General features: G+C 46.4%; 1 long non-coding RNA gene across 1 annotated transcript; it reads left to right on the top strand.

Moving 5' to 3' along the window:
• The first annotated feature begins 1,324 nt into the window (after nucleotides 1–1,324).
• Nucleotides 1,325–17,355, top strand: LOC120988724. Its single transcript, XR_005776170.1, has 4 exons — nucleotides 1,325–1,446; nucleotides 1,529–1,837; nucleotides 10,758–10,761; nucleotides 17,341–17,355. It is a non-coding gene; the product is annotated as an uncharacterized LOC120988724 (long non-coding RNA).
• Nucleotides 17,356–22,042: the final 4,687 nt, after the last annotated feature.

Raw genomic sequence — 22,042 nt, 5'->3', positions numbered from 1 at the left:
ACGGTGGACCGATGAGGGGCCAAATAACAACACAGTTCATCAGTTTACTCACGGTTAGCAGAAAGCCTCCCTGGGCTGGCAGCACAGTGTTGAGGTGGACAGCACGAAATCCTCCGGGGCACGCTCTGTGGTAGGGAAGCATCAGCCAAGATGAAGGTTGAGGTGCCCTTTGTGTCAGGGGTGCTTAGGGTGCTTGTTGCGGCTGAGTCCCTTGATGGTATTTGTCGTGACGCCAGTACCGTTAATGGTGGTACAACCAGTGGTAAGAATGAAGTAGACAGTGGTAGGATACAACTCACAACTTTTACTGATGTTGGTTCCAGTTGCAGCATATACATCAGATAGAGAATACAGTATTTTGCAGTTTAAAGGAATCCTGTTGATCCACTGTTAATAGGTTTGGCTGGGTTTAGCTTAGCTTGAAGGTTCTGTAGAAGTAGTTCTGGTAGGTAACTTTGCTTCAGGTCCCTAGTAAACCAGAGCTATTTGGTGAGGTTGCCTGTGGCTAAAGTATCCTTCACCTGGATACCCAAAGGTCTTTTATGCCTGGGTAGTGGCTTTTATCCTTTGGATTTCAATCTTTTCTTTCTTTTGTCCCTTTCTGGACTAGACTTTTACTTGAGCAGAAGTGCTAGATCTGCACTGTCTCAAACTCAGCAGACTGACTACTAATCAACAACCACTGACCTGTCTAATCTGACCCACTAGGCCTGACCTAGGTATTTCTATGACCTAAGTGCTATCCCCATTTAGTGGTGGGATGTCTAAATTAAACCAGACCAGCCTATGAACAGGTATACAACAGGTGTTGTAGTACAAAATAACATGCAATATGATACTGCAGTTTTAAAGCTATTTTGCAGTTCCCACGTGTCCTGAGTGGGACGCTGCAATTACTGTGAGGGGCACATAATCTGGCATAATTACTGTGAGGGGCAATTACTACTGTGTTGCACAAAGGGGCAATGATTACTATGTGGGGGCATTAATACGGACCACAGTATCTGAGGGGTCTCCACCATCTTTGATGCCCCTGATCATCCCCCCCCCCTGCAGGTCGGGAGGAGCTGACAATTTGGTGTGCCTTCTGCTGCCACACATCACTATGTATTAATCTTTGCCTATGGCCTATGTTTATTTCTGTATGTGTGGTTTGGGGTGTGGGTGGGGGGCCCAGGCACATTCTTTGCACAGGGGACCTCTGCTGTCTGTCTGTGTCCGCCCCTGATGTGACACATGTACTAATAGATATATTATAATAATTTGTCCAGATGAAGCCATTCCTATCAGTGTATATGATATTATTTGCATACTTGGTTCCTGTCTTCTTTCTTTCTGGACCCATAAAAGAAGAAGGCAGTCACGGTGTAACTGTCTGCACAGAGAATACCTCCTGCACCATGTCCTGCTCCGTCCTCCTCCTCTCTGTAATTTTCTATAGTGCCTGTAAGATCCACCTCTCAGCACAGACAGATTACAGAAGAACAGTCTCTTCTCTGGTGTAACATTCATTTCTTTCTCTTTTCAGATACATCGGCTCAGTTTACTGTGACTCAGGATGCGTCAATGTCAGTGTCTCCTGGGGAGAGTGCCCGTATCACCTGTAGTCGAAGTGGGGGTTCTGTAGCTGGGGGTAACTACCCATCTTGGTACTACCAGACACCTGGAAGTCCCCCTAAACTACTAGTTTACAGCGATGGCAGCAACCATAATAACAGGCCCTCAGGAATATCAGATCGATTCAGTGGATCCATATCTGGGGGATCAGCCATTCTGTCCATCAGCAAAGTTCAGTCAGAGGATGAAGGAGATTATTACTGTCTTCTCTATGCTGGTAGTAATATATACACAGTACTGCACGCTGAGCATAAACAGGTACAAATACCTCAAGCACGTCCTATATGACACACTAGAGGCAGCAGAGCATTTACTATAATATTTTAATCTATATATAGAAGGGTACTTTCACACTAGCGTTTTTCTTTTCCGGCGCTGAGTTCCGTCCTAGGGGCTCAAATCCGGAAAAGAACTGATCAGTTTTATCCCCATGCATTCTGAATGCAGAGCAATCCGTTCAGGATGCATCAGGATGTCTTCAGTTCAGTCTTTTTGACTGATCAGGCTTTTCAGAAAACCGTAGCATGCTGTATTTTTACCTCCGGCCAAAAATCCTGAACACTTTGACTGAACGCCGGATCCGGCCTTTTTCCCATTGACTTGCATTAACGCCGGATCTGGCGCTGTGTGTTCCGTCAAACCGGATCCAGCTTTTGCATGTTAAACCCGAAAAATGTGAAAAAAAAGTTAAAGTCCATAAATGGCGGATCCGTTTTTTCCAATGCATTTTTTCATTGTGAGCAAAATCCTGATCAGGATTTAAATGTAATCCGTTTTCACACGTTTTTCCGGCTCCGGCGGGCAGTTCCGGTGTCGGAATTGAACGCCGGATTAAAACAACGCTAGTGTGAAAGTAGCCTAAGAAGGACGTATATATGTGTATGTATCTTCCGCGATCACTCAAAAATGCAACCATCGATTTCAACGAAACTTGGACATCTCTTGCTACCTGGAAAGAAATTTTGTGGGGGTCACAGCTCTCTAGGACGTACCGTTCCTGAGATATTCCCAAAAAATTATCTGCATTAGCCAATACAACTCTGCAAGTCTTTCTCTTCATATCCCAACTGACACACAAACGGTCACATGACCTTATCAGCCAATAGAAGCTTGCAGGTCCTTAGTCTCCACACAGTTTTACACCAGGTTTCCATAGCAACCCAGCCATTTTTCTTCACTGTTGTAGGTCAGCTTTAGGCTAGGGCTACATGACGACATGTGTCGCTCGACAATAAGTCGCACGACACATAGGGCACAACTACACTGCTACATGTGTCACGCGACATTGATGTCGCACCAATGTCACGTAACAATTTTTATAATGATAGTCTATGGTGTTGCACTGCGACATGTGACATGCTGCGACTGTGACACGACAGTCGCAGAAAAATCCATCTGTCGTGTCGCAGTCGCAGCATGTCGCATGTCGCAGTGCAGCACCATAGACTATCATTATAAAAATTGTTGAGACAAAATGTTGCAGGACATATGTTGTCGTGTAGACCTAGCATTAAAGGGGCAGGGCGCTGTGGAGGTTGCTGTTAAAGGGGTGGGCACTGTGGAGGTCACTGTTAAAGAGGCGTTTACTGTGGATGTTACTGTTAAGGGGGCAGGCTGCTGTGGAGGTCACTATTAAAGGGGCGGATACTGTGGAGTTCACTGTTAAGGGGACAGGGGCCACTATTAAAGGGGCAACTGCTGTGGAGGTCACTGTTAAGGCAGCAGAGTACTGTGAGGTCACTGTTAAAGGGAACCTGTCACCTGGATTTTGAGTATACAGCTGAGGACATGGGCTGCTAGATCGCCAATCAGCAATATCCATTCCCTATCGCTCTCTGTGCTTTTATTGTGTCGAAAAAACTATTTTACATATATGTAAATGAGGCAAGTAAGAAGCCCAAGGAGCGGTTACTAACGTTTCAGGAGCCCAGCCACGCCCACTGTGAAAGAGCCCAGAACCGCCCCGCATCCTCCGAATCTCCTCCTTGCTCCCCAACGTCACAAAGCTAGAGCACCGTAATCTCGCGATGCGCGAGCTAGCGCATGCGCAGTTCGTTCCCTGAGGCTGATGCCAGCACAGGGAAGAAACACTATGCCGACACTGCGCATGCGCTAGCTCGCGCATCACGAGATTATGGCGCTCTAGCTTTGTGTCGTCAGGGAGCAAGGAGGAGATTCAGAGGATGCGGGGCGGTGCTGGGCTCCTTCACAGTGGGTGTGGCTGCACTCCGAGAGTCAGAGAACGATGGACTTATCTCTGAAGCATGGAGGAGACAGGACTCATCTAAGGTTCATCTACATATATGGCGGGAACATTTATTTGGGGTTTTTCTCTGAACTGATGTATTAAAAAGTATTTTTTTGAAAAATGAGTGGATAAATAGGCTTAGAAAGTGATGACAGGTTACCTTTAAGGGAGCGGGGTACTGTGGAGGTCACTGTTAAGGGGGTGAGCCCCTGAGGAGGTCACTGTCAAGGGAGTGGGGTGCTGTAAAACTCACTGTTAAAGGGGCAGGCTGCTGTGAAGGTCAAAGTTAAGGAGATGGGCTGCTGTGGAGGTCCCATTTAGAGTGGTGGGGCACTGTGGGGGGGTCAGTGTTAAGGGGTGGGGGACTGTGGAGTTCGCTGTTAAAGGGGCGGGTTGCTGTAGAGGTCACTGTTATGGGGGGTACTGTCGATATCTTTTAACGACACACAGAAACATTAAATAAAATAGATGAAATATACCCGTGTGAAGCCCGGTCCTTCTGCTCATATAATATAAAAGCAGGTTTTAGTAAAGTTCACTTCATGTTTATGTTACCCACAAACACCTTGAGCTCATGTTAATTTGACAATTCATACAGGGATAAATGCCAACCTTCCCCAGCTACTTCCCCGCACCCCTTCCTCCCATCCTGCAGTTAGTAAAGATCTCCCACGCTCACCAAACAACCCCTCACCCACTCAGTCATATAACAAGTATGAAAATAAAATAACCAGCAGGGTTGGATTATTTCTGCAGTTCTGGGGTTGTGGTTGCAGCAACCTGCTAGTCTTGCTGCAATCCCAATTACTTCTATGGCAGCACTGCTACACTTCGATCATTAGTTGCGTGATAGATCATAGTGTAGCCCAGGGGCGGACACAGAGAGTAGACGGCCCCTGTGTAAAAAAATGTACTTGGTCTTCCCCCCCCAAACCACACATACGGACATAAACATATAGGTGTAAATAAAAAACATTGGAGCACATTTATTAAGACCGCCGTTTTAGATGCTGGCTAATAATGGCCCTGTGGCACCGGCCTCTCCATAACTTTGCTGCATCCAGCGCTAGTTCTAAATGTAAAACAGCTTCCTAGCTGTCCTACATTTAGACCTTTTTCTACGCCTAAAACAGGTGGAGAAAAATATGAATGAGACAGGTCTGTCGGCTCGTCCCCTTAACCCACCCACAATTTTAACCCTGGAGTGAAAGGGGCGAAGTCACAGATAGCAGAGCAACTAACCATTGCACCTCCATCTGCGCCTGAAATACGCCTAATTTAGGTGTATTTCCGTATGGTAAATGACCTCCATCTTGTTTATATGAGTCAATATGTTTACAATATGTATATATATTTTTTTATAACAGGCCACCCCTCTAACTCCACCCAAAGTATAAGTACACACCCAGTCCCCTTATTCCCTCTTTGTGCCAGCACACAATAGTGCCCACACTGTGCCCTTTTCACAGTAGCTATGCCCAGGTGTTCTCCTTCATAGCAGTTATGAGCATAGATGCCCCTTCACAGCAGTTATGCTCAGATGAGTGCCCCCTTCACAGTAGCAATGCCAGATATGTGCCCCCCTCACAGTAGCTATGCCCAGCTATGTGCTCCCCTCACCACGGGCGTACCGTCAATATAGGCAGACCATGCCGTTGCTATGGGGCCCGTGAGGTTAAGGAGCCTGACTAGGCTGCATGGCTCCACCCCCTTTCTGATTGAAATACACACTGCACTTAATACAGAGATAAACACAGGCCCCTGTCCTCCTCCTGATTCCTCCCCTCCTCCTTGCCATAGTGTCATGCCCTGCTCAGGCTATGTGCGGAGGTCTGCCAGGTTAGCAGCACGTGTGTAGCCTTTTGTTTTTGTTTTGGAGTTGAGCTATATCCGCCTCCCTTCAGGTGCACTGGGTGGGGTCGTTGGTTTGAGTTTAAATTACACCCACTCCCAGTGTCCTGTGCGGGTTATAGCTTCTGTCTGGCTCTGTGAAAGGAAGGAAGGATTAGCTGTTCCTGCTCAGAAAAGATAAGTTGGTTTTTGTTTTCTTGTGGTTGGCTGTCTAGGCTGTTAGAGAGACGCCTGCCCCCTCCAGGTTCTGAGGGAGCAGGCTGCCTCTATCCCCCTTTCACCATCTTTGGGATTTTAGGGAATTTTCAGCCCAGGCACGAGGACACGTTATTCCCACCTTCAGGGTCTGAACGTGGGCATAGAAGTATAGGGAGAGCTGGTAGGGATTTGTCAGGAGGTGACCTTGATCCCTAGCTTCTCGCCTAGACACTTGTTTGTTTATTTTCTGTTTATCTGGTTTCCTGTCCGCCGCGACATTATAACCCGCCAATACTTTGACTGCCATTGCTCAGCGGTTTTGAGATGGAGTCAATTGATGATCGCATGCAGGGATTATCCCTAGAGGTTGCGGATCTGCGTAATTCTGTCGCACGATGTAAGAATGCTCTGGCATCAGGTGCAATAGGAGGAAGTCAAATTTATGGGGAGCCTAAAGTCGCTCTCCCTGATAGATTTGCAGGGGGTGTGGATGACTTTATCCGCTTTAAAGAGTCATGCAAGTTGTATTTTCGGCTGCGTCCATCTTCATCTGCTGATGAGAGTCAGAGGGTAGGGATAATCAATTCTCTGTCTAAAGGGGACGCGCAATCCTGGGCTTTTTCTCTGCCGTCCGGTTCTCTAACCCTCCGGTCGGTGGAAGAATTTTTTAAAGTCTTGGGATTAATTTATGATGACCCAGATCGGGTCTCGATGGCGGAATCTAAATTGCGTAATTTATTACAAGGTGAACATACTGCAGAGGCTTACTGCGTTGAGTTTAGGAGATGGGCTACCGAGTCAGAGTGGAATAATCTCGCGTTACGTAGTCAGTTTTGTCAGGGGCTATCTGAGAGATTGAAAGATGCCCTTGCTTTACATGAGTACCAGGATACATTGGAGAATGCTATGTCTTTGGCAGTACGGTTAGATAGACGTATTAGAGAGAGGTGTAAGGTTCCCTCCGCGCAAGGGATCCCTTCGGTGAGTGGTTTCGTCTCACCTGCTCCCCAGGGTGATATGACATGTAACTCTGGGGTAGGGGAGGAACCCATGCAGCTGGGTCAGGTATCTTTCCATTCTGGTAGTAGGAACTTTAGGAGGTTGCCTAAACTATGTTATTACTGTGGAAAAAGTGGTCATTTTATTTTTGCTTGTCCTTTTGTTAAACCGCATGTTGATGAGAAGTAATCACAGAGGTTTACTTAAAGAAAAATAAAAAAACATCCCTGACTCTTGGTAGTGTGAATGAAGTGGTGGAGCAAGCAGGTATGCAAGCTCCCTGTAATACTCGTTTTCTCCTTCCAGCTATGGTAGCGCTAGACTCAAGAAATTTTTTTGTTGAAGTATTCATTGACTGTGGTGCTGGGTAGAGTTGAGCGAACACCTGGATGTTCGGGTTCGAGAAGTTCGGCCGAACTTCCCGGAAATGTTTGGGTTCGGGATCCGAACTCGACCCGAACTTCGCCCCGAACCCGAACCCTATTGAAGTCAATGGGGACCCGAACCTTTCGGCACTAAAAAGGCTGTAAAATAGCCCAGGAAAGGGCTAGAGGGCTGCAAAAGGCAGCAAAATGTAGGTAAATCCCCTGCAAACAAATGTGGATAGGGAAATGAATAAAAATAAAAATAAAATAAATTAAAATTAACCAATATCAATTGGAGAGAGGTCTCATGTCAGAGAATCAGGCTTCATGTCATAGCAGAGAATCAGGCTTCACATCACCCACCACTGGAACAGGCCATTGTCAGATATTTAGTCCCCGGCACCCAGACAGAGGAGAGAGGTCCCATAGCAGAGAATCAGGCTTCATGTCATAGCAGAGAATCAGGCTTCAAGTCATAGCAGAGAATCAGGCTTCATGTCATAGCAGAGAATCAGGCTTCACGTCACCCACCACTGGAACAGGCCATTGTCAGATATTTAGGCCCCGGCACCCAGACAGAGGAGAGAGGTCCCATAGCAGAGAATCAGGCTTCAAGTCATAGCAGAGAATCAGGCTTCATGTCATAGCATAGAATCAGGCTTCATGTCATAGCATAGAATCAGGCTTCACTTCACCCACCACTGGAACAGGCCATTGTCAGATATTTAGGCCCCGGCACCCAGACAGAGGAGAGAGGTCCCATACCAGAGAATCAGGCTTCATGGCATAGTAGAGAATCAGGCTTCACGTCACCCACCACTGGAACAGGCCACTGTCAGATATTTTTAGGCCCGGGCACCCAGACAGAGGAGAGAGGTCCCATAGCAGAGAATCAGGCTTCATGTCATAGTAGAGAATCAGGCTTCAAGTCATAGCAGAGAATCAGGCTTCATGTCATAGCAGAGAATCAGGCTTCACGTCACCCACCACTGGAACAGGCCATTGTCAGATATTTAGGCCCCGGCACCCAGACAGAGGAGAGAGGTCCCATAGCAGAGAATCAGGCTTCATGTCACCCACCACTGGAACAGGCCATTGTCAGATATTTTTAGGCCCCGGCACCCAGACAGAGGAGAGAGGTCCCATAGCAGAGAATCAGGCTTCATGTCATAGCAGAGAATCAGGCTTCAAGTCATAGCAGAGAATCAGGCTTCATGTCATAGCAGAGAATCAGGCTTCACGTCACCCACCACTGGAACAGGCCATTGTCAGATATTTAGGCCCCGGCACCCAGACAGAGGAGAGAGGTCCCATAGCAGAGAATCAGGCTTCATGGCATAGCAGAGAATCAGGCTTCACGTCACCCACCACTGGAACAGGCCATTGTCAGATATTTAGGCCCCGGCACCCAGACAGAGGAGAGAGGTCCCATAGCAGAGAATCAGGCTTCATGTCATAGCAGAGAATCAGGCTTCACGTCACCCACCACTGGAACAGGCCATTGTCAGATATTTAGGCCCCGGCACCCAGACAGAGGAGAGAGGTCCCATAGCAGAGAATCAGGCTTCATGTCATAGCAGAGAATCATGCTTCATGTCACCCAACACTGGAACAGGCCACTGTCAGATATTTTTAGGCCCCGGCACCCAGACAGAGGAGAGGTTCATTCAACTTTGGGTTGCCCCGCAATATAATGGTAAAATGAAAATAAAAAAAGGATTGAATGAGGAAGTGCCCTGGAGTACAATAATATATGGTTAAGGGGAGGTAGTTATAAATGTCTAATCTGCACAAGGGATGGACAGGTCCTGTGGGATCCATGCTTGGTTAATTTTTATGAACGTCAGCTTGTCCACATTGGCTGTAGACAGGCAGCTGCGTTTGTCTGTAATGACGCCCCCTGCCGTGCTGAATACACGTTCAGACAAAACGCTGGCCGCCGGGCAGGCCAGCACCTCCAAGGCATAAAAGACTAGCTCTGGCCACGTGGACAATTTGGAGACCCAGAAGTTGAATGGGGCCGAACCATCAGTCAGTACGTGGAGGGGTGTGCACACGTACTGTTCCACCATGTTAGTGAAATGTTGCCTCCTGCTAACACGTTCCGTATCAGGTGGTGGTGCAGTTAGCTGTGGCGTGGTGACAAAACTTTTCCACATCTCTGCCATGCTAACCCTGCCCTCAGAGGAGCTGGCCGTGACACAGCTGCGTTGGCGACCTCTTGCTCCTCCTCTGCCTTCGCTTTGGGCTTCCACTTGTTCCCCTGTGACATTTGGGAATGCTCTCAGTAGCGCGTCTACCAACGTGCGCTTGTACTTGCGCATCTTCCTATCACGCTCCAGTGCAGGAAGTAAGGTGGGCACATTGTCTTTGTACCGGGGATCCTGTAGGGTGGCAACCTAGTAGTCAGCACACGTTAAAATGTGGGCAACTCTGCTGTCGTTGAGCAGGCACTGCAGCATGTAGTCGCTCATGTGTGCCAGGCTGCCCAGAGGTAAGGACAAGCTGTCCTCTGTGGGAGGCGTATCGTCATCGTCCTGCGTTTCCCCCCAGCCATGCACCAGTGATGGGCCCGAGCTGCGTTGGGTGCCACCCCGCTGTGAACATCCTCATCCTCATCCTCCTCCACCTCATCCTCATCCTCCTCGTCCTCCAGTAGTGGGCCCTGGCTGGCCACATTTGTACCTGGCCTCTGCTGTTACAAAAAAACTCCCTCTGAGTCACTTCGAAGAGACTGGCCGGAAAGTGCTAAAAATGACCCCTCTTCCTCCTCCTCCTCCTCCTGGGCCACCTCCTCTTCCATCATCGCCCTAAGTGTTTTCTCAAGGAGACATAGAAGTGGTATTGTAACGCTGATAACGGCGTCATCGCCACTGGCCATGTTGGTGGAGTACTCGAAACAGCGCAACAGGGCACACAGGTCTCGCATGGAGGCCCAGTCATTGGTGGTGAAGTGGTGCTGTTCCGCAGTGCGACTGACCCGTGCGTGCTGCAGCTGAAACTCCACTATGGCCTGCTGCTCGCACAGTCTGTCCAGCATGTGCAAGGTGGAGTTCCACCTGGTGGGCACGTCGCATATGAGGCGGTGAGCGGGAAGGCCGAAGTTACGCTGTAGCGCAGACAGGCGAGCAGCGGCAGGATGTGAACGCCGGAAGCGCGCACAGACGGCCCGCACTTTATGCAGCAGCTCTGACATGTCAGGGTAGATGTGAATGAACTTCTGCACCACCAAATTCAGCACATGCGCCAGGCAAGGGATGTGCGTCAAACCGGCTAGTCCCAGAGCTGCAACGAGACTTCGCCCATTATCGCACACCACCAGGCCGGGCTTGAGGCTCACCGGCAGCAACCACTCGTCAGTCTGTTGTTCTATACCCCGCCACAACTCCTGTGCGGTGTGGGGCCTGTCCCCCAAACATATGAGTTTCAGAATGGCCTGCTGACATTTACCCCGGGCTGTGCTGAAGTTGGTGGTGAAGGTGTGTGGCTGACTGGATGAGCAGGTGGAAGAAGAGGAGGAGGAAGCCGAGTAGGAGGAGGAGGCAACAGTAGGCAAAGAATGTTGCCCTGCGATCCTTGGCGGCGGAAGGACGTGCGCCAAACAGCTCTCCGTCTGGGGCCCAGCCGCCACTACATTTATCCAGTGTGCAGTTAGGGAGATATAGCGTCCCTGGCCGTGCTTACTGGTCCACGTATCTGTGGTTAGGTGGACCTTGCCACAGATGGCGTTGCGCAGTGCACACTTGATTTTATCGGACACTTGGTTGTGCAGGGAAGGCACGGCTCTCTTCGAGAAGTAGTGGTGGCTGGGAACAACATACTGTGGGACAGCAAGCGACATGAGCTGTTTGAAGCTGTCTGTGTCCACCAGCCTGAATGACAGCATTTCATAGGTCAGTAGTTTAGAAATGCTGGCATTCAGGGCCAGGGATCGAGGGTGGCTAGGTGGGAATTTACGCTTTCTCTCAAATGTTTGTGAGATGGAGAGCTGAACGCTGCCGTGTGACATGGTTGAGATGCTTGGTGACGGAGGTGGTGGTGTTGGTGGTACATCCTCTGTTTGCTGGGCGGCAGGTGCCAACGTTCCTCCAGAGGCGGAGGAAGAGGCCGAGGCGGCAGCAGCAGAAGAGACTGCTGCATAACTTGAGGCTCAGACAGTTTCCCTGACTTGGAAATGCACGGTAGCTTGTGAAGTTATTGAGGATGACCCTATCCGCACCTTCAATCTAATATACCCTTTTATTGATAGATTTAAACTTGGTCTGATACAGCAGAAACCACTGATTTAGGGAATTGCTAAGTTGGGAATTGTATTTCAACCCAGAACAAAAACTGTGCTTTGGCAGACACTAAATAAATTGACCAGCCACAGCAGTAACAACAGATTTAGCTGAATATAAATTGTAGGCCTAATATTTAGGCGCTGGATGACAGGTATACGTTTACGGACAGAATTAGACTTGGAAATGCACGGTAGCGTGTGAAGTTATTGAGGATGACCCTCTCCGCACCTTCAATCTAATATACCCTTTTATGGATAGATTTAAAGTTGGCCTGATACAGCAGAAACCACTGATTTAGGGAATTGCTAAGTTGGGAATTGTATTTCAACCCAGAACAAAAACTGTGCTTTGGCGGACACTAAATGAATTGACCAGCCTCAGCAATAAACACAGATTTAGCTGAATATAAATTTTAGGCCTATTATTTAGGCGCTGGGTGACAGGTATACGTTTACGGACAGAATTAAACTTGGAAATGCACAGTAGCGTGTGAAGTTATTGAGGATGACACTATCCGCACCTTAAATCTAATATACCCTTTTATGGATCGATTTAAACTTGGCCTGATACAGCAGAAACCACTGATTTAGGGAATTGCTAAGTTGGGAATTGAATTTCAACCCAGAACAAAAACTGTGCTTTGGCGGACACTAAATTAATTGACCAGCCTCAGTAATAATCACAGATTTAGCTGAATATAAATTTTAGGCCTATTATTTAGGTGCTGGATGACAGGTATACGTTTACGGACAGAATTAGACTTGGAAATGCACGGTAGCGTGTGAAGTTATTGAGAATGACCCTATCCGCACTTTCAATCTAATATCCCCTTTTATGGATAGATTTAAAGTAGGCCTGATACAGCAGAAACCACTGATTTAGGGAATTGCTAAGTTGGGAATTGTATTTCAACCCAGAACAAAAACTGTGCTTTGGCGGACACTAAATGAATTGACCAGCCTCAGCAATAAACACTGATTTAGCTGAATATAAATTTTAGGCCTATTATTTAGGCGCTGGGTGACAGGTATACGTTTACGGACAGAATTAAACTTGGAAATGCACGGTAGCGTGTGAAGTTATTGAGGGTGACACTATCCGCACCTTCAATCTAATATACCCTTTTATGGATCGATTTAAACTTGGCCTGATACAGCAGAAACCACTGATTTAGGGAATTGCTAAGTTGGGAATTGTATTTCAACCCAGAACAAAAACTGTGCTTTGGCGGACACTAAATGAATTGACCAGCCACAGCAATAACCACAGATTTAGCTGAATATAAATTTTAGGCCTATTATTTAGGCTCTGGGTGACAGGTATACGTTTACGGACAGAATTAAACTTCGAAATGCACAGTAGCGTGTGAAGTTATTGAGGGTGACACTATCCGCACCTTAAATCTAATATACCCTTTTATGGATCGATTTAAACTTGGCCTGATATAGCAGAAGCCACTGATTTAGGGAATTGCTAACTTGGGAATTGTATTTCAACCCAGAACAAAAATATATCCTTTGCCAGACAGCAGACAGTATTACAATTGGCTAGCCACAGCTGAAACACCAGATTTAGGGTACTGCTATTTTGGCAATTGTATTTCACCCCTCAATAAAATAGCAAGCACAGCCAAGCCCCTTGATGTAGGATATAGCAAAAAAATAACCACACTATTGATGGTTAAATGGACTTGGTGGCAGCTTGTGCTGGCGTACCACAAGACACAAAATGGCCGCCGATCACCCAAGAAAAAAGTGACATAAAAACGCTCTGGGCAGCCTAAAAACAGTGAGCAATTAAATAGCAGCAGTTCAATGATCCACAGCTATAGATCGATCACTGAATTAAGTGTTTTTGCTGAGTTAATCACTGCCTAATCTCGCCCTAACAGCAGCTGCAACCTCTCCCTACACTGATCAGAGCAGAGTGACGTGCGGCGCTATGTGACTCCAGCTTAAATAGAGGCTGGGTCACATGCTGCACTGGCCAATCACAGCCATGCCAATAGTAGGCATGGCTGTGATGGCCTCTTGGGGCAAGTAGTATGACGCTTGTTGATTGGCTGCTTTGCAGCCTTTCAAAAAGCGGCAAGCAAGCCACGAACACCGAACCCGAACCCAGACTTTTACGAAAATGTTCGGGTTCGGGTCCGTGTCATGGACACCCCAAAATTCGGTACGAACCCGAACTATACAGTTCGGGTTCGCTCATCCCTAAACCCCACCATTGATTGGCAAGCAAGGCAAATAAATGGTTGGAGTAAGTTATCCAGAGAGAATTGCCTCACGGCGTCTCTTACAGAGGTTTCTACCAAGACTGTACCATCTTTTCTCTCTGAATTTTTGGATGTGTTTTCTGAGAGTGGTGTCCAGGAGTTGCCCCCTCACCGGGAGTACGACTGCCCTATTAATCTCATCCCAGGCACCAAGCTGCCAAAATCACGTTTATGCAATCTCTCCCAACCTGAAAGAGTCGCTATGCGTACTTATATCTCTGAGAGCCTGAGAAAGGGACACATCCGACCCTCGAAGTCACCTGTTGCCGCTGGGTTTTTTTTTGTTAAGAAAAAAGTTGGTTCTTTAAGACCTTGTCTGGATTTCAGGAAGCTGAACCGTATCACAATTCGTGACCCATATCCGCTTCCTCTGATCCCGGACCTGTTTAACCAGATTGTTGGGGCTAAAGAGGGTCATACAACCTAGTCAGGGTCAGGGAAGGGGACGAATGGAAGACGGCCTTCAATACCCCTGAGGGTCATTTCGAGAATTTGGTTATGCCCTTTGGTTTGATGAATGCTCCGGCCGTCTTCCAACATTTTTTGAACAGCATTTTTTATCATTTAATGGAGAAATTTGTTCTGGTGTTTCTAGATGACATTTTTATTTTTTCTCCTGATTTCAAGACTCGTCAGGTCTTGCTGATTCTGCGGGAGAATAAATTGTATGCTAAACTGGAAAAATGTGTGTTTGCGGTTCCGGAGATTCAATTTCTTGGTTTTCTTCTCTCCGCTTCTGGTTTTCGCATTGACACTGAGAAGGTCCGCGCTGTGCTTGATTGGGAGCTTCCTGAGAATCAGAAGGTGCTGATGCGGTTTTTGCGTTTTGCCAATTATTACAGAAAGTTCATTTTGAATTATTCCTCTGTTGTTAAGCCACTCACTGATATGACTAAAAAGGGGGTAGATTTTTCCTCGTGGTCGGTAGATGCGCTTAAAACCTTTTCTAGTATCAAAGAGAGTTTTGCTTCCGCTCCTATTTTGGTACAACCTGATGTCTCTCTACCTTTTATTGTTGAGGTGGACGCTTCTGAGGTGGGTGTGGGTGCGGTCTTATCTCAGGGTCCCTCTCCTGCCAAATGGCGACCGTGTGCCTTTTTCTCAAGGAAACTCTCCTCTGCAGAGAGAAATTATGATGTGGGAGATAGGGAGTTGTTGGCCATCAAATTAGCGTTTGAGGAATGGCGCTATCTGTTAGAGGGAGCCAGACACCCTATTACCGTGTTTACCGACCATAAGAATCTGGCCTACTTGGAATCGGCCAAGCGTCTGAACCTGAGACAGGCCAGATGGTCTTTGTTCTTTTCTAGGTTTAATTTTGTTGTCACGTTCCGCCCTGAGGTTAAAAATGTGAAGGCGGATGCCCTGTCACGTTGTTTTCCGGAAGGGGGGAACTTTGAAGACCCGGGTCCCATTTTGGCTGAAGGGGTGGTCGTCTCTGCTCTTTATCCTGATTTGGAGGCAGAGGTTCAGGCAGCCCAGTTAGAGGCTCCTGATCTTTGTCCTCCTGGAAGGTTGTTTGTGCCTCTCGCTTTACGACACAAGGTTTTTAAGGAGCACCACGATACTGTCCTTGCTGGGCACCTGGGGAGTAGAGCCACAGTGGATCTCATTGCTCGGAGATTCTGGTGGCCGGCTCTTTTAGCAAGACGGTTGATGGTTTTGTGGCAGCCTGCGAGACCTGCGTTCGTGCCAAGGTCCCTCATTCACGGCCATCGGGTTCTCTCCTCCCGTTACCCATTCCTTCCCGTCCTTGGACGCATCTGTCCATGGACTTCATTATGGCCCTGCCTCCTTCCTCGGGGAAGACTGTGATTCTGGTGGTAGTGGACCGTTTTAGCAAAATGGCGCATTTCATTCCCTTTCCTGGGTTACCCAATGCTAAGACTTTGGCACAAGCGTTTGTTGATCACATTCTTAAATTGCATGGCATTCCTTCAGACATCGTTTCTGATAGGGGCACGCAATTTGTTTCCAGATTCTGGAATGCCTTCTGTTCTCACTTGGGGATTCGGTTGTCGTTCTCTTCTGCTTTTCACCCGCAGTCGAATGGTCAGACCGAACGCGTCAATCAGAATCTGGAGACATATCTGCGCTATTTTGTGGCGGAGAATCAGGAGGATTAGTATTCTTTTTTGTCCCTTGCTGAGTTTGTTTTAAATAACCGTCTCCAGGAGTCCTCTGATAAGTCACCATTTTTTGGTGCATATGGATTTCATCCGCAGTTTAGGAAAATCTCTGGAGAAGGGTCTTCTGGTTTACCTGATGAGGAGAGATTTTCCTCGTCTTTGTCATTTATTTGGCAAAAGATTCAGGGTAATCTGAAGAGGATGAGTGAGAGATATAGGCGTGTGGCAGATAAGAGACGTGTGCCTGGTCCAGACCTGAATGTGGGTAATCTGGTGTGGTTGTCTACAAAGAATATCAAAATGAAGGTTCCCTCCTGGAAGTTGGGTCCTAAGTTTATTGGGCCTTACAAGATCTTATCTGTCATCAATCCCGTTGCCTTCCGTCTTGATCTTCCTCAGACTTGGAAGATTCATAATGTTTTTCACAGGTCCCTATTAAAACCTTATGTCCAACCCACTGTACCCTCCTCTTTGCCTCCTCCTCCAATTGTTGTTGATGGTAATCTTGAATTTCAGGTCTCTAGGATTGTGGATTCCCGCATTATCTGCGGTTCTCTCCAGTACCTCGTTCATTGGGAGGGTTATGGTCCTGAGGAGAGGATGTGGGTCCCAGTGGCGGACATTAAGGGCACTCGTCTCATTAGGGCTTTCAATAGGTCTCATCCTGAGAAGGTGGGCTCTGAGTGTCCAGAGTCCACCCGTAGAGGGAGGGGTACTGTAACCGCCAGTTCTGTGAGAAGGTCTGGCAGACGTCCTTCTCTATCTCTTGCATGACGTTCTTTGTTTTGGTTTCACTTTGTCATCTCCTTTCCTTCTCCTAGGTGCCTATTTAGACTAATCGTCTCCCTTTATATTCCCTCCCATACTGCCTCACTTTGCTGTTTATACTACTTCCTGGATGAAGTGTTCACTGCTGGAGGCTGCTGCTGCTGTTTGCTCAGATAAGTCTTTTCATGTATTGTGTTTCTTTGCTGGCTTGATTCTAGGTGACCCTGACTCCGTCCATATTAAGTGCAGGGAGTCGGTGGTCGTGTCCCCTCACTATTATAGGGTTTTCAGGTGTCACACAGTCTTAGGTACGTGGGCATGCAATCGTCTACCATTGAGACCCTTGCATGGGCATAGCAGTCAGGGAGAGCTCTTAGGGTTTTATAGGGCTCACCCATATGCTCCTTAGTTTGGGATCAAGCCAGTCGGACGTTTATTCATAAGTTCCAGCTATCTGCAACATCATCCGTGACAGCCGAGCATGGCAATGCTCGAGCCAAACTAGTGTTCGGCCAAGCATGCTCGCCCAACACTAGTCCCCACCTTTCCCTTGGTTGAACTTGATGGACTCACAGTAGACTTGTACATCACTTTGTTTCTCTCATAGTAATATAAATCTTTTTAGTTCAGGGCGAAGAGCACAATTTTCCTGCACAGGTTCACAGTTTTTACAGTGACCATTTTCATATATCTCATTTTGCATCTGATTTGCATAATATGTTACACCCCTTTCCTATGGATATTTTAGTAGCATTTGAAGATTGTTGCCAGGTTTCTCTGACAGTCGGCATCAAAACTTTATCCTTCTGCATCATGTCTTGGATGGTTCTTTTTGTTCTCACTCTTTCTTATTTTTCCTGTAAGATATGAACATTACTTTCTTCTGATTTCCTAGGGAACATTGTACTTTGTTTCAATAACATACTTTACTTTCTTTCAGATTCTGTGGCTCAGTTCACAGTGATTCAAGATGACACAATGTCAGTGACTACTGGAAAAAGCATTCGGCTCACTTGTAGTCACAGTGGAGGCTCTGTAGCTCCTGGTAATCACCCAACCTGGATATATCAGAGTATGGAGAGTGTTCCTAAACTCATAGTTAGTAGTGATGGAAGCAGCAACCACAATAGTAAACCATCAGGAACACCAGATCGATTCACAGGATCAATATCTGGTGGATCAGCTGTCTTATCAATAATTAAGGTACAGGCTGAAGATGATGGAGTTTATTACTGCACTCTATATTCTGGTGGAGTATGCACAGTGGTTACACATTATAGAGAAGTTCAACAAGAAATACTAGCACAGTGAGTTCAAACCACAAGAAGAAGAAAGAAAGAAAGAAAGAAAGAAAGAAAGAAACATCTGCGAAAACAACCCCTTTACAGCCACAGGAAAACAGCTACAGCCACTTTTTCTTTGAACAGGTTTTGTGAAATCTTTCCCAATATAAAAAAAGCGAGGCAGAGATGAGAGACCATACAACACCAACCAGTGTTCTCCAATACAGTTCTACACATATGTGTACCCAATACAATGGCAGCACAATTGTTCTTCAGTTCCTTCAGTTTCAGATAGTGTGTCCTTGAGAACTAATCAAGTGGCCCCTCCAAAGCAGCTGATATGTAACTTTCTATTCACATGCCACAGGTCACTTCTTCTGAAGGAGAAATGTGGGGCTGTTCAATTCTGCTAGGACATAATGTGTCCTGGGTGCTGGAATTAAGGTGGGTCACCAACAAGCTCTCTTACTTGGCTAAGGTATTTAGATACAAGCATTGGGCTTACAGGTATCTCATGTGTATGGTCCACTTTACTGGTTGAAGTTAAAGAAAATAAACAAACCGATAATTTAAGGGAGGGATACAGTATAAGCCTTTTTCTATGACTGCACACAGATAAGATTTCTTAAAGAGGTTTTCAAATCTTAGACATTTATGGCATATCCTCAGAATATTTAATAAATATCTAATACATGGTCTTATCTCTGGGACCCACACAACTCTATTTCTAGAATAGGGGTGCCCGAAATCACCCATCCCAAAGCACTATGAATGGAAAGGTGGCCATGCATGTGCAGCATTCTCTATTCATTTCTATGGGAGTTCTAAATACAGCTATAAAAGAAAATGAAAGCAGATTAACCAAAAAGAATATGGATCAGAATCTAGTTTTAGCTTAAAAGTATATATGTCTCAGTGTGATGGCTGAGCAATTTCTCTAGGCCAATCAGCTGGAAGGGAAATGCTGCTTAGCTGTTCTGGAGGCGAGAGCAGATAGTACAGATCTACTGCAGTTATCACTGCTTTGTATACTAGCACATACCCACTACACTCTACACATCTTGATACACTGTAGCAATTAATGTATCAATTCACACAGCTTGTCACACACACAATTCACTGCACATGTATCGCCCTGTCCTTATAAACTCTCCCTGACAATTGTTATTTGCCCTCCGCTATTCCCTGCCTAAAACACAGCATGGGTAGTGTTTGTTGCTGTAACCACCCTTTGTTTTCTATCACTGAGCCAGTTACTTACCCACATACAGACATTTTCTCCCAGTCCAAGCATTCTCATTTTATATACTAACCTTTTATGTGGTACAGTATCAAATGCTTTGGAGAAGTCCAGATATACGACATCCATTGATTCGCCGCTGTCAAGTCTAGAACTTACCTTCTCATAGAAACTGATTAAATTAGTTTGACATGGCCAATCCCTCATGAAGCCATGCTGATATTTTGTTATTTGCTTATTTTCATTGAGGTACTCCAAAATAGCATCTCTTAGAAAACCTTCAAACTGTTTACCCACAACAGATGCTAAACTTACCGGTCTAGAGTTTCCGGGCTCTGTTTTAGGACCCTTTTTGAATATTGGCATCATATTTGCTATTCATCAATGCTGTGGAACACTCCCTGTCAGTATAGAGTCCTTAAATATTGGAATTAAGGGTCTGGCTATGACATTACTTTATTCCCTTAGAATACAGGGGTGTATGCCAACTTGTCCCGGCGATATGTCTATTTTAATCTTTTTAAGAGGCCACTGTACAGATAAGTGTAATGCTCATCACACGGTGCTTGCATGGACGTCTGTGATCTTACTATTACAAAGCATACTAGCCACCTCCACTGCTGTGTTTGTGGAGCTAGAACTGATAGACCTTGTGATGAGACGATTTGTTGACTCCGATTTTTTACCTGGACATCCACCTCTTGGCTTTGGAATGGATGGACGGACTTCATTTCGTATTCTTTCAACTGTCATGGCACACACATATTACAGTTTGGCAATTTTCTTGGCCGAGATATCGCTATTAATGAGCTGGATGATGCTGCTTCTCTTTTCTTGGGGAATTTTTCATGGCTGCTTCTGGATTCAAACCAGTGACATTTTGCACAATGCAGTTACATGACAAGAATCTGCATAACTAATCATATGCTAATCATAGTTGCAAGTTAAATTTATTTATGAGATAGCCAAGATGATTGTCTATAAAATGATAATAGGCTCATGTTAGAAGCTGTGTTGGATGGAGAGATGTGGAGCCTGAAAATCAAAAGTTAAAAACATTGTTACCCTTTAGCTCGTCAGTGTATATATATATACAGTACAGACCAAAAGTTTGGACACACCTTCTCATTCAAAGAGTTTTCTTTATTTTCATGACTATGAAGGCATTAACACATGTGGAATTATATGCATAACAAACAAGTGTGAAACAACTGAAAATATGTCATATTCTAGGTTCTTCAAAGTAGCCACCTTTTGCTTTGATTACTGCTTTGCACACTCTTGGCATTCTCTTGATTAGCTTCAAGAGGTAGTCCCCTGAAATGGTCTTCCAACAGTCTTGAAGGAATTCCCAGAGATGCTTAGCACTTGTTGGCCCTTTTGCCTTCACTCTGCGGTCCAGCTCACCCTAAACCATCTCGATTGGGTTCAGGTCCGGTGACTGTGGAGGCCAGGTCATCTGGCGCAGCACCCCATCACTGTCACGAGGGTATCAAGAGCCACGTCTGACTCCGTTATACCCGGAGTCAGGAGGTCGCAGAGGGTGGCTGCGCGCTCTATATCTAAAGATCACGTTGTTTCTTTGTGATTGTTTTCTGTGTTTGCCTTGCTATCCTTTTTGTCTCAATCAGGGATCCGTAGCTTCTCCTCCTCAGCTGTTTCTTGTCTGACCACTCCCAACCTCCTTATATTCTCCCCTCACTCTTCTCTAGTTTCCAGTTATAGAGCTTCCTGCCTGGCCGTTACATTTTGAGAAAAAAAAAATAAAATATTTTTTTTTTTTTTTTTTCTCTACTTAGAATCCAATATGGATCCTATTGCTGCCTTGGCAAAACAGCTTCAAGGTCTGTCTTTGGAGGTGGCAGGGTTGAAGGCGTCTGTCCTCCAACGACAGCAGCAAATACAGCAGACCGCACCCCCAGCGGTTGCTATGGGTAACCAGGTTGTTACAGAACCCAAGGTTGTTCTTCCTGACAGATTTTCTGGGGGAAGGGACAAATTTGCGACGTTCCGTGAGGCCTGCAAATTATACTTTAAGTTGCGCCCTTACTCCTCAGGTAATGAAGAACAGCGGGTTGGGGTTGTCATTTCCCTGCTTCAGGGGGACCCACAATCCTGGGCGTTCTCATTACCCCCTGGTTCCCAGGCTCTCCGGTCAGTGGAGGGATTTTTTGGGGCTTTGGGGCTCATATATGATGACCCTGACCGAGTCACCCTGGCTGAGTCGAAGTTACGGAGACTCCTACAGGGAGATCGGCCAGCAGAGGAATATTGCTCAGAGTTCCGTAGGTGGGCTACGGATACTCAGTGGAACGACCCGGCTCTCAGGAGTCAGTTCTGCTCTGGGTTATCTGAAAGGGTTAAGGATGCGCTGGCGCTGTATGAGACCCCCCTTTCCCTTGATGCTGTTATGTCCCTCTCTATCAGAATAGATAGGCGTCTTAGGGAGAGATCGAAAATTCCTGAGCAATTGGTTACCTCTCCGAAGCAACAATTAGTCTGTACTGACTTAGATGAGCCTATGCAGCTAGGCGGAACTTCTCATCAGGTCCGTCCTCCTGAGGTTCGCCGTAGGGGGGGGGGGGCTTGTTTTTTCTGTGGGGGGAAGGGTCATTTCATTAATGTCTGTCCCTCCGTTCTCAAAAACAAAAGACCGCCGGAAAACTACTAACCCCAGGCTGTGCGGAGGATGTCAGCCGGGGGGTATACGTTTCCTCCATACGAACATCTCAATTTGTGTTACCAGCGGTTATTGTTTTTGGTGTTAAGACGGAGTCTATTTCTTT

The sequence above is a fragment of the Bufo bufo genome, chromosome 2 (genome assembly GCF_905171765.1).
Source record: "Bufo bufo chromosome 2, aBufBuf1.1, whole genome shotgun sequence".
In the NCBI taxonomy this organism is placed as follows: domain Eukaryota; kingdom Metazoa; phylum Chordata; class Amphibia; order Anura; family Bufonidae; genus Bufo; species Bufo bufo.
The sequence above is the reverse complement of the archived record's forward strand: the minus strand, read 5'-3'. Positions and strand labels throughout refer to the sequence as shown.